The 17,111-nt window shown below is 31.5% G+C and overlaps 1 protein-coding gene across 1 annotated transcript in view; it reads right to left on the reverse strand.

The window, feature by feature from the left end:
* The window catches only part of LOC129916449 (COP9 signalosome complex subunit 7), a 56,881-nt gene that overhangs the window by 4,801 nt on the left and 34,969 nt on the right, over positions 1 to 17,111 (reverse strand). The gene's annotated exons all lie outside the window — the stretch shown is intronic.

The raw sequence follows: 17,111 nt of genomic DNA on the forward strand, positions 1-17,111 counted from the left end.
AATACAACGCTCGCCAAGTGGAGTGTAAATTACTTGGAAGGTTTACATTGCAGTCTTGAGTATAATTTTAAGCATCTTTTTAGTGGCGTGGTAGGCTACGGATTTGTATTTGTCCTTTTCGGGATCAGTTCTTAGAATTCAGAAACGCTATGGGTTTTATTTTATACTAGGTAGCAACATATCATTCAAGCCCTGAATATAAGTCGATCTTATTATCAATAAGAGCTGCATTTGGCACGTGATAACAGTCCAATACAAATCGTAGTGATTTATTCAAAAAAAAAAACATGATATAAAGAATACAGGTATGTTGGATATGAAATGACATTTTGCAATTTTGTTTTCGTTTGACGTCATCGCGAGTGACAGCTGATTTAATTTTCTGATTTTGTTGGTTTCGCTATTTTCTTTAAAGCTTTTTTTCAAAGTTTTACGATTTTTGTAGTGGACTATAAATACATATGAAACGCACTGTATTAGTCCAGTCAAATAAGGGTTTAACCTCGGAATGAATGCTTGTAGAAATTTTTTAAATTATAAAGTGTTTTCGGTAGTAAGTTTGCTACTGTTATGATTATTCGAGTTGACAGATGAAAAAGTGGTATTACTTTTTCAATGACGTCAGATTGACTTGATTCTAGTTTTTTTTTAATCAGAATTAAAAAATACTTTGAAGTCATGTATCATATGTTTATACAGGACATACACCCAAACACATAATTTGCCTGGGCTAATTAGTATTTAAAAAAACGAATATTTCTTCAAAAGCGTGAGACAAATAGTTATTGTATTACACATAAATATGTATGTATTATAATTCTTAGTTTTGGGTATCAAAATTAAGATTTTCACGATTTCATTCAAATTGATGGTGATGGCACGATTTAAATTGCAGTGGACCACAACAATTGTGCTGGAAAATGTGGCTTTCAACTTCCATGCTATAGAAACGAATACGTTTAAAAATACCCTTTTTAATTAGATATTAATTACTAATTATACACTCATACATTCACATCAAACCCACATTTCTGACAAAGCCCAACATAAGTTCTAAATATTCCATTTCAACTGTTTTTAGTCATTCGTTGACCACTCTGGTAATGGAAAAACGAGACTACTGGGGTATAATATTCAAACGATGCGTGTCTGTCCTTAGGTAATCAAATAAGGATTTTATTTTTGAAACATACATAGGTACATATCGCTCATTTACTTGAATACTGTCATAACGCAAAAATCACGAATTTTGAGTTATTAATGCAGAAGTGATTGGAATAAAGTAGATTTTAATCGTGCACAAAGTCATTTCTTATCTTTGAAAACTGATGGAGAATGAGCAATAGTTTTTTTTAGAAACTTACTTTTTCCACACAAAAATAGATCGATGTGAATGATTTCAAATGGTAAGTCGAAGAAAAATTAGTCACCAAGAAATTCAATTCCAAATGTTTAACTGAAATTATTTCGTGTACCTAGGTAATGTATTTAAATTGAATAAAGTGTTTTTGAAAAACTGTGCCTCAAACTTAAAATTTTGAAATGTCAATTTTTTTTCAATAAATTTCAAAATTTCAAAATTCTAAGTTTATTCAATTTACTTATTTAAAAAATGTGGTCTAAGTGTGTCAGTCGTTTTCCTGACAGCCATTTCTAACTAACCTAACTACCTTGCTTGGTGGTAGGCGCGGACTCAACGTCTTTGCGGCCGGCTGAGGTTGTAATTTTTGTCAAAAATTTAAAAACGAAATTCTAGGTCTGAACAGGGTCTACAAGTCTCAATAATTTTTTAGATATTTATCACCAAAAATTAGATAATGTTAAAAACAAATGTCATGTCCTATATTTTTGACTTTTTCGATCGATGCATGATACGCAAAAAATGTCCAGGCATGAATTGTAGAGCATATTAAAAGCTACAAAAAAGCAAAATTGCGGAAAAAGCTCAAAAGAAATCTTGGTCGAAAACTTCAAGTTAAGCTTTTCTAAGCACCCCCTACAACATATCCAAAAATTAGCTTTCTCGGTTCATTTGCATTTCTAAGCCGTTTTTTCGACGAAATGACTGGACTAAAAGTTTTTAAATGACAGACAGGTTCGAAGCAGATTATTTACTTGAAACTTTTTCAGACGTCGTGAAACACAACCTAAACTAACACAAAACTAGTTCTGATAATATCCCATTAAATAATAAAATCCAAACCTATTTAAAAATAAAGTAATAAAACCCAACAATAATGATGTTCAAAAATTTAATAATGAAAAGTATGTACTTGCCAGTACTTCAAACAGCTTCAAAACTTTTTTCATCAAAATAGAATTGCGCTAAAACCATCCAAACAATGAAACTGAAAACAATCAACTTTGAAAGCTTCTGGTGAACATAGGAGGCTAAACGTACATAAACACTGACGATATATCATGAGCATTGAAAATTTTAAAATGAATAATGTAAAGTAAAACTCTCATTAAATAACCAAATCCGTTTTTTGTTTGATACGAGAAAAGAAATTTTACATATTTGATGGCTTGCCATGCTTAAAACATTATGAAAAGACTTCTTATGGTATTTTATAATGGAAGGCATCAATAATAATTTTAAATTCAAAGTGAATTATTCAGTTAATTGTTTCGTTTTGTTACAATCCTCTAAACACACCATTTTATGGCACAGCAAGGAATGGTTTAAAAACCTACACTTTTTTTGAGATTAAAGTGAGCATCGTTATTAATGTTTTTTATTTCGAAGATAATATTAAAGATATGATTCAAATCACAAACTGTTGGCCAGTCAATTGAGTCAAACAATGGTTATGAAATCATGTTTTTCGTATCTTAGGCCGTGTGTGAATTGGGTTAAATAGTTAACATCGTGTAAAATTTTTGACACTATTGAGCTGAATAAAAAATTTTCAGCTGTTAAAAATTTATTGGGCTCTGGGTTAAGTTTGGGTTAAATTTTTTTTGCAGATGGTTTTGTTTTGTTTTTTTTTTTTTATTAAAAAGGAGTTTCATAGCAGAAAAGAGGCAGAGAAAATTATTAAACAAAAAGCCATACAGCTGAAAATTTTTTATTCACCCCAATAGTGTCAAAAATTTTACACGGTGTTAACTATTTAACGCAATTCACACACGGCCTTATACGTATTACGAATTACAGGTTATTACAATTGGCGACGAGGATAAAACAAAATATTAATCATTTTTTTTCCGGAATCAATTCAATTGAGGGTTACATTTAATTGTGGACCAAAAGCATTCAATTGCGATCAAGAAAGAAAAATAAAATATCTGCTTTGGGGTTACATTAAATTGTTGACCAAAGAAAGATTTGATTGGGGTTACATTCTATTATTGACCAAATGCACTAAATTGCGATCAAGGAAAATAAAAAAAAAAAAATCGATTGGGGTTACATTCAATTGTTGACCAAGGCATTAAATTGCATTATAAGAATCGAAAGGGATCATGTTATATTTAGTTGCTAACCATTTAAAGCAGACAAAAAAGGAGAAAAACAATGAGCGCTGCAGGAATAAAACCATTTATTTGTGAGATCATCGATAAGTCTTTGATGAGGTCAGAATGGGAAAAGTGATCATTGTTAATTTACTTGTATTCCGAAGCAATCACCGATCCAGTTAAAAAGAAAAATAAACTCTTGCATCTAGGAGGACCACAGTTGCAGGAGGTAATTTTTAATATCCCTGGAGCATTTGTCGATTAAGCTACTACTGAGGACGACAATGCTGCTGAAGATGTATTCAAGGTTTTGGTAAGAAAATTAAACGATTATTTTTCTCCAAAGAGAAATTCAACGTTTGAGAGGCATCTGTTCAGAACACTCAAGCCAGATGATTTCAATAAATTTCTGTTGCGGCTTCGAAATCAAACAGCTAAATGCTCTTTTGGTGAAACCAAACAAGAAGTTACTGAAATAAATATAAAAGATAAAGTTATTGACACATGGGCTTCTAAAGATTTAAAGAAACGTTTATTAGAAAAGGAACACTCATTACAAGAGGTGCTAGATGTGTGCCGAGTACATGAGCAGATTGCAAGTCAGAGAGATTCGATGGTTATGATTCCGTCGTCAAGCGGGATCAACAGCATCCACCCGGCTCATAAACTAAACGTTCCAAACGAAGATAATGAATGTCAGAGATGTGGGCGAATGGGACACTCATCAAATCGTGTTAACTGTCCAGCTTAAACTAGAAAATGCAATAGTTGTGAACTTTTAGGTCATTTTGCTAAGAAATGTAAAAAAAAGTTCGACAAGCGGAAAACCCCTTTTGGTGATGGGTTTGCCCATAAGAAAAAATACCAGTTATAGTTCAAACAGAAAATGAGGCAACAAATAATGAAGGTATTTTGGATGCCTCAATCCACGAATCTAACGATGATGTTGAAGACACCACCGAATGAAGGAATTCAGGGTTGAAGCTTAAGCTAAAAAATATTGGAGGGATGTGGCGACCTTGTCAGTAGAAGATACACTGTATCATATTGATTAAGGTTGCAAAGCAATTAATAATATACTGTGTAGTCATAGTGAAAGATTGTTATTGAAAAATATTAAATAGTTTTTAGTTTTGTTTTGTCAACCGAAAAGTTGTGTTTGTTATTAATTATTTGCTGAAGAATTACAGGTTATTACAGAACTCATGATACAGGGTGATTCAGGAGTAATGTGCCAAAAAGCTAGAGCGTGTAGGTTGGGTCGAGACAAGAAAAAAATCGTATAGGAGGGGGGTCTATTCCCCCTCGTTTAGGGGAGGGGCAATTTAAAAAAAATTGACTTAATTTGGAAAAAAATTATTAAAAATCAACGGTTATACTTACAATATGGTGTTATACCTTTTTGTAAAGCCTAGTCTTTTACAAAAATTTTAAATCAAGCCATTTTATTGCATAGTTTTTGAAAATTAATTTTTCAAAAACTATGCAATAAAATGGCTTGATTTCCCGCTAAACGAGAGGGAATAGACCCCCCCCCTCCCATACGATTTTTTTCTTGTCTCCCAACCTACACGCTCTAGCTTATTGGCACATTACTCCTGAATCACCCTGTATATGTAAGTGATTTCGAGAGTTTTCAAACGATTCAAACTAACAAAAAATCAAACAAAACGATTCAAACAAATTGTGGTTTTAAAAAGCTTATAGTTTGGGTTCTATTGATTGGATATTCAAGATAAAGGACTTCAGAGTTCAGACTCAGGGAAAATGACAGAGCATCTTAATATTTTGCACTTAAAATACATATAAAAGTTGCAACATTGAGACAATCTAGGTACATAAAGTTTTAAATGCAAAAATACATTTTATCCGTTTCTCAAGTACATACACTAGCCCAAAAATTTAAGGGAACAAAAAAAATCGTGATTTTTTTAGTAATTTTCGATAGGCTGTATCTCAGTAAAAAATGATCGCATCATAACAAAACAAAAAGCATGTGAAAGCTACATTCTTCTTGTTTTAGGTTTTTATGACAGAATATTTTATTTCTAACGGTAAAATAGCTTAATCTGTGGAACTTTTCAAAAACCAAAATTTTCCAATTTTTTTTTACTTTTCTAATAAAAAATTGGGAACATTTTTTGTGATAAAATGATTATTATTTTTAGATAGGTTATTTATTTGGCTTCAAGATTCTTTTGTTTCAAACTTTTACGATTTTTTTAGACTGCAATACCAGTCATCAAACCAAAACCCATACTTTTGACTTTGACTACCAATATCTTAACAACGAATCACGTTACAGAAAATTCTGGGATAAAATTTAAAAACTTCATTCAAATTTCTACATAGAAATTAAGCTTACTGTGTTTAAATAAATGTTTTCTTACATTTGAGATCAATTTAGAAAAGCTATCAAAATAGGCGTTTTTACGGTTTTTTAGAAAATGTGTCGCTATTTTATAACTATTGGTGATAAGTTTAAACCGAGGCTTAATTTTATTGTAGCTTAATATACCTGAAATGAATATGCAAAGTTTTAGACTTAAAATGACTCTTATTTGGCTTTAAATTGAATGGGCATCAATCGTAGATAACAAATATATAAACAATTTTTTCTCATAAAACCATCCCCGGAAGTTGCTATGACGATACTTAATTTCAAATTATAAAGTTTTTTTTCATGCCAAACTACACTTAGGAGCAAAAAAACGGAATCAAATAAATTCTTATTTTAAAAACAAAAAATATTTTTTCTTCAAAGTCTCATGGTCTCATTTTAAAGCTTGAATATTTTGTTGGAAAAAACATAAAAAGGCATACAATAGTATTAGCGCTATCTTAAAATAAATTGCACTTCAATTTTTTTAAGCTTAATTTTCCAGATACTCTCTGTTTCAAATTTTTTTTTCTTTACGATATTATTAGCGTTATATGTCAATAAATTGCACTTCATTTTTTTAATGTTAAATTTTCTAGAGGAGGTACACTCTACTTCAATTTCAGTCTTTTTTCTTTACATAATTCATTTATGTTGATTGGATCTTTATAAAGTGAAAAGATTTTTAAGTTCATTTACTTAAAGCTTTTATTTCAAGCTTTTCAATGGTACCATTAACATTCATGTATGTCAATTACATCCTGATCAATTATCGTTTTTTACAAAACGCAGTTTGATTCCATTTTTTTGCTCCTAAGTGTATTTTCAGGAAAGTAAAAATGTCTTGGTTTTAGATCCATGAGATCCAGCATCGAAAAATATCCTAAGATGATGTGCCATAACCTTAGATTATTTTTTAAATTGCTAGCTTGGATGGGTCTTTGATTTAGATGTAGGTATAAGATGTGAAATTCTTGCAGAGCCTAGTGACTTAATTCCAAAATGGAATGCATATATTTTTGGGCATTCTCCTTTCTTATGAGAAAATATGAATCGAATATTTCTAATTGGTATTATTTTTTTTAATGGATATAGGTATCCCAGTCAAAGCGTCGGATAAAAAAGGTCTAACCTTGTGCGCAGAGGCATTATCCGTTTTTATTTCATAGATCGATAGGGCCATATTTGAAAGGCTTAAATTCAATTTTCCACCACCTTATCATTTTTTTTTGCGGAGTTATACATATGCACTAAAATGCAATTTTTGGGATATTCTGCTTTTAAGCGAATATCTAAGCTCCAGTATGTCGTAGACCAAAAAATTAAGATATATTGTACCTATTCCTTATAATAATTTCTATCGTTTTAGTGTACCTAATTTCATTGTTTTCAAGTGAGTAAATACAAAATCGCCGTAAGTTAAAGTCAAATTTCAGTTCTTAAAAAACACTTTTCAATATTATTTCGAAATAAATTTCCTAACCATTTTTCTATTTTATTTTGTAGCCCTCTTAATGCTCTACATTTCGCAGAAAAAATCAACTCTTTACCACCAACGATGGCAGAGCAATTGATAAATGAACAAAAGTAGGTAAAATAAGTGCGATGTCACAAAAAAAAAAACATTTTCTGCAAATATCTCGGTAAAAAATTAAGAAATAAACTATTCGCTACATAATTTAATATCCGTTTAGAGCACATTCTTTTTGTTTAAAAAAATAAAGAATTAATAATATTCAGTCGAAATTGTCTTTGTTAAGCAGTTCTCTAAATTACCTACAATTTAAAGTAGGTACCTACGACACAACAACATTTATTTTTGGTTTCGATGGCAAATTGAACGTTTACACTTCTTAGACATTTTACACGAATCATTGGCTTTTTGGGATCAATTACAGATTTTACTGTCTCTTCGAAAAAACACCATTTTACCTAATTTTTTCTTCATTCTTGCATATCCCAAATTCAACGTTTTTACCAAATTTCATCAGGGTAACCCATCATTTTTGTTTTCACTCAAAAAAACACCCTTTTAAACATTATATTCTTATAGACACTTTAGATTCTTGTTTCTTATCTGAAAAGTAACATAATTGCTGAATTTGAATAGGGTATCACTAGTATATAATATTACTCTTGTATTACACACTTTTTCAAATACACCCATATTTATTTACATTTTGTAAATTTTTTTTGATTTTATAGGACTTATTGCGGGTTTTCCTAACTTCCAACAAAAAAAACACCCTTTCACCATAAATATTTGTATAGACTGCTTAGATTCTTAGTTTCTGTTATAAATTAAACACATGTACCGATTTTCGTTGGTGTGTAATTTTTGTCCCAGATTTTGTGGTATTGATTCCGAATTTCATCATTTCTCAAAAAAAAAAACACATTTAAACTGAAGTTAATTTTGTAGACTTTTTAGATTCTTAACTCTTATAAGAAACGAAACTTTTTCACCAATTTTAAAAAATTAATAAAATTTATGTCAGCTGTTAGATACTTTTCTCACACATACTCAACGCATAAAAAAAAAACACCCTGTCACCAAAAATATTTCTAGAAATTTTATGAATATTTTGTCCCTGCTTTATCTAAAATCTTTATTCCGAATTACATCAATTAATCTTGTTTTTCACATGGGTTTCGATAATATTTACCTGTTGAAGTCAAAAAACAAGCAATTGTATTTACTTTATTTTTATGTCATTAGATTCAGCATCAAAAAATACTTACCTTAAAAACATGTGTCGTATGATGATATTCAACAAACAATTTTTTCCACTATATTTTTTTATCTTTAGTTCTTATCGCATAAGCAAACTTTTTGCCAAGTTTCATACTACTAATATGTACTAATATGCGATATGACAGATTTCTCATTAAAATGGAGACTTCAGTAGGTAGGGTAAGGTGGTATAAGAGTGCGCATTTTAGACAAAACACCAAATAAAACAATAACAATTAGAATTTAACTAGGTACTTTTTTTATATATATTTTTTAGTTTACAATCAAAACAACGAAGAAAACTTAAAACTGGTAACAAAAATGTATTAATTCAATAGTTATAAACAAAATACCAAATTAGGTAATTTGCGGACTTTTATACATCACATTGTGTAAGAGTGCGCGGCTTAGTTTGTAAGAGTGCGCAGCTGCGCACAGGTGTAATTTCGCACAAAAGTCGCAAATAAAACTGCCTATCTTTAAATAAACAGAACATTTATCGACCCATCACTCCTTGCATGAGGAACAATCTATTTAGTCTTCGATTAATGGTTCCGAGAAAATTTCGAAATTTCCTAGTTACATCCATTTGCTTGTTTTTTGTAAAACTTGTATTTGGTTTCCTTTTGGTAGGAGTTGCTTTTTCTAGCTGCTGCTTGTGGTATATGGACAAAACCAGTTATTGTGAAGCCTTGGAGAGCATGAACTGCTCTTATAACCCGCGCACTCTTATACTTCATGAAGGTGCGCACTCTTACACGTTCAGACATGTAATCGAAGAATATATATGTATTTCACAATGCACTTTATGACCAATCTTACGTGTTCCTCAAATGTTTTCTTTTTGTCTACTTTTCAATATCCCATACTTTGTTTATTGTTATTTTTTGTTGTTTAGCGGAAAATTTAATTTGTTTGGCAAGAAAAATTAGAAAAAAAAGAGCTCAAAAACTTAAACTTAACTAGCACCTCTGTTTACAAACACATTTGCATGAAATTTTGACAGCAGATCAAACTCACTTAGGTCTTTCCAAAATAAGTGCATTCAGTCTTATATTCCCTCTCAAATCGTAGAAAATGGCCTTGCGCACTCTTATCGACCACGCACTCTTATACCATCCTACCCTAACTGTTTTAAAGTAGGTACTCAGTGTTGAAGAAAAAAATGAGTAATATCCTCATTTTACACAGTTAACAATATTTTAAATCGAAATATGTATCTTCAAAAAAATTCTTTCAAAGGAATTGTGTAAGACGAAGTGTACTGCTCAGATGGACCTGGTAAAATTTGGAGAAAGATACAAAAGTAACAAAATCCTATCAAAACGCTGGTACTGGTAAAAATGCCAGTAATTCGTTTATGGTATGGGGGTTTTTGCTTATAGCTTTTGGTGTGGGTTAATTGAGGAGCGTTTTTTCAAAACTCAACAAACGCATTTTTTGCGAAAATGAGTTATTGGTATCGAAATTTTTGGCACGACCAGGCGCACAAGATGACAAAATAAAATTTTTAAAAAAGTTAACGGTTTTAATTTAAAAAAATATTTAGAATCGAGCGTTTTTTCAAAACTCAACAAAATTACTGGAGGTTTTTGCAAAACTCAACAAAAGCGTGTCCAACAACTGCCAATTTCAAAAAGTTGCCCCAGAAAACAAAGTTTCGGAAAAAAAAATGGCTGACGTGCAGAAGCTAATGAAATTTCTTGCTATTCCGGATGATGCCAAGGACTTTTATGAAACTGTTCTCTCCGCAAACGCTAAAAAGTCCACCGAGGATATGGAAAGACACTATTTCGATTAAAAACAATGTTTTTTTTTATTCAATATTTATTTTAGTTAATATTAATATAAGTTCATTGTAATGTATATACTTCTTTAATAAATAAGGTTTTTAATACTAATTTATCTCTTTATTTATTTAAAAGAAAAATAAACGTTTTTGCAAAACTCAACAAAAACCTGTATTTGTTGCGTTTTGAAAAAACGCGGTGTTTTCGTGTTCAAAATACGGACGAATCTTTCCAAATATTGAAATAGCAATCAAGCCTGTCGATTAGCTGTTCAAGAAAGAACAACTCCTCATTTCTACTTTTTGAAAATTCGACTATGTATTCAAATGGGAAAGAAAAAACCTTCTCCTGAAAAATTTGAAAAATGCACTTGTTGAGTTTTGAAAAAACGCTCCTCAATTGGTCTCCTCGAGGAAACAATGGATGGGTATTCTTTTTTAGATATTTTATAGACAAACCTGCACCAGAGTGTCGAATAATGAGGCTAAGATGGATTGATTATTATTTTTAATAAAGGTAACGACCCTAAGCAAAACTCGGTCTTTTTGAATGAATTTTTGATCAAAAACTTTCAAAACCATATCCAAACGTCCCCCAGTCACTCGACTTGGATACTATTTAGCATCTGTGAGACCATTTGGTGTGAAAAGTAAGGAAGCATTCAAAGGATTAGCTGAAACGAGTCTTATAGGAAGAGTGGATAAGATTCGGCCCAAATGTTGCAAAAAATCTATAGTAAAATCAATGCCTTCAAGTGAGTTTGACCTTGTCAAGTCTAGGGGGTATGCCTAAATTATATTAATTCCCAACAAAATTTAGGTATTTATACTTTTAACATCGATTTCATAGTTTTTTCTTCTCTGTATACTTACTTTTGTAATGCGAAATTTTGTACTGTGTTTAGTTTTTTGTCACTTTTTCATTTAGTATTGATTATTTGACAAATTTTTTTTGTAAATATGTAGGCAATGATTAATGAAATAAAACCACATTTAAATTTTTTTCGAAAATGTGTTAGATTTTTTTTTGAGGTCTTGGTTAAACAAAGTTAGGGGTGTATACTTACTTTTGTGACTGAGTGTACCCACTTCAGTAACGGATAAATGCATTTTTGTATTTAATACTTTATGTAGATTGTCTCAATGCTGTAACTTTAATATGTATTTTTAGTGCAAAATATGAAATAAATAAATTTGTTTGCACGTCGACATTTCGAAATGAATATGAAAATGAAAAAGTGAAAGCAAAATCTAATGTATAAATAATATTAATTAAATTCAAAACAAATCCACATACAAATGAAATGGTAACATAGCTTGAGTCGATAATACATTTATTTGATTTTTAATACGCTTTTATTAGCTTCGCTTGTAAGTAACTAACTAACTAACTAAATAACTAACTAACTAACAACGTAATAAAATCTTGGAACTAAATTTTGACCCACTTCCACTTATCGTTTCGAACTGAAACTTTGTACATGTATATAGTTCGGATGACAACAAAATTATTGGTGGTCCAAACCCTGGGGAGGGGCATTGTGGGGTCTAATCACTCCAAATTAATTTTAGCCTACTTCAAATTATCGTATCGAAATGAAACTTTATATATGTATACATGGTATCCCAAAATTTAACGTCGAAATGAAAATGGTAGATAGGGTAGGTGGTTACAGTTATCAGAAAAATAATAAAAAATCTCGCAGCCATATATTTTGTGAGTTATGGGCATTTGAAAAAAAAAAAAACGAAAAATTGGTCACCCTGTGACGGTTTTTCATGTGCCGTGACTACAAATCTTAATTTTTCTCAGTTTTTTCTTTTGTTACGGAGCCTTGAATAACCCTGCTACCAAATGCATTCAAAAATTTTAACTCAGCTGCATCAGTTTTAAAGCAAAAATTACTTTGCCCAACTAAATACTAAAAAATTTTACATGGCTCTAATTCAATGAACCGTAGTGTAAAAAAAATACACTACGATGATTCGGCAAGTTACCTTAAAAGTTGGTGTGTTCAATTCTCTTTTCAAAAAGGTATAACATTGTTGAGAATATTCCATAAATAACCGAGATAAAATTTTTTTTCAAGAAATCCGACTTTTTTATTGGGTAATTTTTCCATACTATTTAAGTTTTTGTATTCTGAAAGGTTCTGAAATTTTTGAATGTATTTGGTAGCAGGGTTATTCAAGGTTCCGTAACAAAAAAAAAAACTGAGAAAAATTAAGATTTGTAGTCACGGCACATGAAAAACCGTCACAGGGTGACCAATTTTTCGTTTTTTTTTTCAAATGCCCATAACTCACAAAATATATGGCTACGATTTTTTTCATTATTTTTCTGATAACTGTCACCACCTACCCTATCTACCGTTTTCGTTTCGACGTTAACTTTTGGGACACCCTGTATAACTCAGATGACTTTACAATATTTTGACGATTCGGACCCTGGGGAGGGGAATTGGGGGCCGAAACACCCCAAATAAATTTTAGCCTACTTCCAATTATCGTATTGAACTAAAACTTTGTACATACACATATGTAGCTCGGGTGAAAACATAATATTTTGGTGGTACGGACCCTAGGGAGGGACATTGGGGGGTCGAAACACCCCAAATAATTTAAGCCTACTTCAAATTATCATATCGAACTGCAACTTTGTACATGCAGCTGCGGTCAAAAAAATAGCAGTGCATCGAAAAATATTTTAAGTAAAACATAAAACATAAAAAGAGTTTGGATGTTGGAATTTTTTTTAGTAAAACTATTTCAGTTACATTCTAGTTTAATTGGACTTGGTCCAATATATTAGATTAAAACTATAATAAACCAGCAGTCGTACCTGGATATCTTGTAAATATAGTGTGCTGCCATACTAAAAATACCGCTTAAATGGGGGTTCCAACAAGATAAAAAAAAGTGTAGGTACCAAGTTCTAAAGTTTGGTTTTAAATTTGTATCAAATAAAATTTGATTGTTTACATGACAATTTTTTCGTTCAAAATAAAACCGATTTTTAAGGTTATTTTAAAAATAACCATAATTTTAGCAAAGGAGAACATATTTCGAATATCTAAGGGTGGGGCCTTTGATTAGAGAATGTCAATTTTTAAAATATTTCGTTTGCATAAGATTCTTCCAAGCTATTCTATCAGAAGTGCTCTAGATTCTAGAACATTTGGTTTTCATGCCCCCTGAATTGAAAATTTTCTATTTTTCCCTTCCCACAAAACTCATCGCTTTTCCAAATTACAAGTTTCTACAATAACAGTAAGTTCTCCATAAGTTTGATGATCTGTCAGTGAGTGAGTAAGTCAGTTACGGTTTTTGCGATTTTTGAAGCTGAAATTTTATGACGAGTTTTCTTTTTTTTTACTAGTTACACAAATGGAGCGCGTTTGAAAATTCTGGCAGATTTCTTATAGAAGTTAGAGGGGAGTAGAAAATGACCTGAGTTGTTTCATGTAAATAAGGGTGTAGTGCCAAAGTTACTAAGAGAACTTGGCTGGGCACTACCGTGCCCTTTGATTAAGTTTGCATATTCATTTATAAGTAACTCAGTACTTAGCTAAGTCGAATTTTGCACAGCAAAGAGCAACAAATGATTGGTAAGGATAACCAAAGTTTTTTATATGTTGGTTCACAGAGAAAATTTTTGTCTAAACTTATAAGTACATTCAACAATAAGGACTATTAATAAATAAATAAAAGTAATCAATTGTTGTTGTTTACTCAGTAAAATATAGTGTATCAATAAAACACAGCTCAAGTTTTGTATGTTACTTGACTTATGACTTATAAGCCGAGATATTACCGAAAAACATATAACATGCGTGCAAGGTTTTACATATAAAAGCGTTTATTGTGTTGGTTCAAGTATATAAAAAAATGTTTTAGGTATAATTGGTTGGTTTGTTTTCTTAAACAAAAAAAGCATTATTTCAAGCACAAAGGTTGATTTTAAAATTATTTTTGGGGCAGTAACGAACACAAGAAAACAAACAACTGAATATCTATGGAAAATAAGCTTCTCTTATTTGATCAGGGAATTCCATCAGGCTGTTTTATTTGTTTAATGAAACTGAAACGCGATTAGGGAGTTGTTTGATTACATGGGGCGAATGACAAAGATACATTTGAGTGTAAGTAAACATTTTAATGAAAATCCAGACGAGAAAAATACTATCCAACAGAAGGCAGTAGTCGGTGACATAGCGTTGCATATCATGGTTATTGTTTTATTGATAACTGCTATTATACTGCTTTGTCAAATAAAGAGATTGAACAAAATTAAAAAAAAAAAAAAATAAATTAAATGCGAAAAAATATTACATTTGTTTGTTACAGTGAACGAACTTGCATGAAAACTCTGTTATTTTTTGTGATCGAAAATGTAGTTAGTTTCAAACTATACGATACATCTTGAAACAGAACTGTTCACACTATACATTATTTAATTTAAAAATACATGTACAGTTGTGATCAAAATAATAGGTAGTGCCTGCAACAAAATAACATTTTTTATATTTACGGTTAAAAATTTAACTTCTTTGATGCCAAAGTTTGTAACGGTCAATTACTAATAAATGTATCGTAGTTTTAAAATGAAAACGCGAAAATTAATTGCCTACGTTTCTTGTATACACAACTTTTATGTAAGGTAAATAAAAATCGAGATATTCAACAAAAACTAAAATCCAAGATATGGCCGAAAGGCGAATTTCGCGAGTGCGAAAAATCAGGGTAATGATATTCAGCCAATGCTCTATCGAATGAGCAAAAAAAAATTGGGGGTGGTACAAACTGCTGGGTCGCCCATATATGAACATCATAAATGCACTGGACTATTGGAACATATTCCGTATTGGGTGGACGTCGGACGTATTGTGGAGATCCAGTACCACCAAAGAGGACAAATTTGCTCTAATCAATAAACAATATGTTACGCCATTACTTCGCTGGCGAGTTTATGTGGTCTTTTACAAACTGGATGCGCTTTTTAACATGTTTCGCGGAACTTTTCTTGGACTTCAAGCGCACAAATTAGTCTCTAACAGTCGCCTCTGAATGGTCACTGCACTGCAATCCAGGCTTAAAACCCTCTGGATTTGAAACGACGATGCAGAAGGTTCAACTTTCCTCATCTGGACAATACGCCTGTCGTCTGCGACGGTCTTTTTTCTTTTTCTACCGCGCGTTTCGGGTCTTTCGTTGAGTTTATTGCATTGGGTACTATTGTAGGGAAGCATCCTAATATAACCTTGAATTTCCAAGTTTTTTGTTGAAAAATTGTTCAAATTATATGAGTAGGTACTTTTAAACCAAAAGTAAATATTCTACGTTATAAACCGCTTTCAAATTCTTCAAAAATAACTTTTAATCCAGTCAAATAAGGGTTTAACCTCGGTATGAATGTTAGTAGAAATTTTTGTTGCTCAATATCTTCCTTTTGCCATTCTATAACATATCTCAAAAGTCTAGAAAAATCTCATGTCCGCTTGTCGCGATTTCAAGGTCAAATCGCGAAATGGAGATTTTCAAAATTAGCAAAAATAGGCTATGGTATTATATACACATATGATACATGATTTCAAGGTATTTTTTAATGCTGATTCCAAAAAATCTAAAATCAAAACAATCTGACGTCTCTGGAAAAAGTTATACCTGTTTTTCCGTAGAAGCACCGTAAATATAAAAAATGTTATTTTGTTGCAGGCACTACTATTATTTTGAACACAGCTGTATGTATGATAATAAAAGCTATTACAACCTATAGCCACGAAAGACTACAACGCATGTAAGAACACTACCGTATCGGGAGGAACCACTCTTTTATACAAAAATGGAACGATCTAGCACAGTGTATTTCAAAGTTTGGGTCGCGAGCCCCTGAGGTCACCAAGAGTTTCTTGGCAGGTCGCCGGCGCAAGTCGAAGATTAATAAAAAAAATCTAGATTCTAAAATGAAATAAAACCCTAACTGTGCTTGCCCAGGAAGGGATTTCGCGCGTTTCTCGAGCGCGTCAGAAAATCATATGGGGAGAAAGCTTGTACTCAGTAATGTATTCTTACCAAATATAAAAGCTTGATACAGTGGTGGGCGTTGTGGGCAGCCCGTCAGATTAGTAAAAAAAATCGATCCTCAGAAAAACTCGAGCGCGTCAGATTAAGAAATGGTCATCCTGCAAAGTGTATATTTCAATAATCTGACAATTTGAGCGTGGCATAATAATGAGGAAGTCACAAGTTGTAAAAAAAACGTCACTTTGAAATACTCGAGCCCGTTTATTTTTTTTTTATTATGAAGGGAATTTTATCAGGAACACGAAAAACATATAATATGACGGTTTTCATGGGGCAATATAGCAAAAACCATCGAGAAAGCATGCAGTACAGTACAAAAATAAAATTTTTTGGTTTATGTTTCTGAATTTTTAACGTTTTTGTCGAAATATTTTAAATTTGTTTGTCTCATTTACATTCACTTATCATGTGGATACGAATTGACTTAAAAAAATCTAAAGAATTCATAAAATTGAATTTAAAAAAAAACGTGCCAAAGGGAATAAGCTCCAAAAGACGTTTTCTATGGAACTCATGACCGGAGAATTTCCAGACCGGTCCAATACTTAATTTTTTGTATCGAGGAATAACGTGACATTCTGATGGGAAAAAACGGCCGGTTTAAAACGGTTTCGGTTTTTTTGTCCTCGCGGTTTAAACTGATTTTTACAACAAAAAAAACC

This window comes from Episyrphus balteatus, chromosome 1, assembly GCF_945859705.1.
Source record: "Episyrphus balteatus chromosome 1, idEpiBalt1.1, whole genome shotgun sequence".
Taxonomy (NCBI): domain Eukaryota; kingdom Metazoa; phylum Arthropoda; class Insecta; order Diptera; family Syrphidae; genus Episyrphus; species Episyrphus balteatus.